This window comes from Mesitornis unicolor, unplaced genomic scaffold (assembly GCF_000695765.1).
Source record: "Mesitornis unicolor isolate BGI_N332 unplaced genomic scaffold, ASM69576v1 scaffold24756, whole genome shotgun sequence".
NCBI lineage: Eukaryota > Metazoa > Chordata > Aves > Mesitornithiformes > Mesitornithidae > Mesitornis > Mesitornis unicolor.
The window spans coordinates 30767-32238 of NW_010192032.1; positions in this window are offsets into that span (position 1 = coordinate 30767).

Genomic DNA, 1472 nt, shown 5'->3' on the forward strand with positions numbered 1-1472 from the left:
GTTCTGGCCTTCTTTAGCACTTTAAGGGTGTAACTGCAACTTCTATTTATTTTCAATGAACTGTTCAAATATGTGAAACCAGTGATACGCAGAGTGCCATAAACAATACAGTGATCTGTTACAAAAAGTCTGCTATGTGCATTCCCAGCACCTATGGGGGAGAAAATAGAGATTTAGCCAAATGTTCAGAGCAAATAATCTTGTGCCTTTTCCTGTCTTTTTGAAGTTTCTGTGAGCGTACTGCAGAGCCAGACTTAAAGTTCAGCATGGTTCTAATTAGTGACTGAGAAAAGGTGTATTTGTGTGTGTCAGCTGGAAAAACGTGCCTTCAAGGACTCGGCTCTGTTCATCTTGGATCTGATTTCGAATTGGCTGACTTGGAAAACAGCCCTTTAAACTTAGATACTGCTTCAGAACGACTGCTGTCAAAACAGTAGAAGAAATAAACAAGAAAGCCCTACACGTCTAACCCTGTAGTGTATGCAGAAAGCAGCTTTAGGAGCAGCGTGGCTGGCTGCGTTATAAATGATGTGCCATAGGCGTCCAACTGTGTAGATGTAAGGCTGCTTCCTCTGGAGATGCATGCGCGTCCCTTTGTTTGCTGAGGCATTATCCAAACTCAAATATACAATATTTTCTTGGGAAATGAACTGCATTTTAAATGCTCTAGTGGCTTCATCAAACAACCTGGAAGAAATGCGGTTGGCTGCTATGTGCATTTGAAAATATAGGAACAGTCGCACCTCTCTCAAACAGGGTCATGTGGGATAGGGACGGGAGAGGTAATGTCTGTCCACAGGAAATGGTGAGATGTCTGTGGTGTGATCTCCCAAGCTGCACTGTGCAATTTCATCCAGCTGTTCCAGCAAAGAATCCAATTTTTTCAGATGTATCCATACATTTTCAAGACAATTCAAGCCTGAAGGGTTTTAATCTACTGCTGTTTTGGGCTCAGCTTTTGCAAAAATGTATTTACCTGCTTAGTAGTTCTACAGTTAAGAAAAATCTGAGGGTTCAAAGAGAAAAGTGTATTTTATGGACTGATGTTAGAGATTGCTGCTCAGACTGGAACTTGGTATGAAAAACCTATATAGAAAAATTGAAAGGCAAACCCTCTAGATTGTTTAGATTAAACAAACTTTGTGCATATGCTTTTCAACCAATCTTTTTATCGATGTGAAGCAAAACTGATTTTTGGATTATTTCACACTCCTCTTCCAGAATGGATTCTTAGAAATAAGATTTCAGACAAGCTGAAGACTCCTTTTGAAAATGTAAACCAAAATATTTTGGTACTTCCCAAGAGTAATTTAATCTGAAAATGTCAAAATGAAGTATTTAAACCTCTTCAAGAATCACCATCTACACCTTTGGTTTAAAAGCCATTTGCTGAGTTTGTTGTGAATTTATGAACGCTGTTGCTACCTCAGAGCTGCATTTCTCAGTTTGGTAATGGATGGAGAGCAAATGCT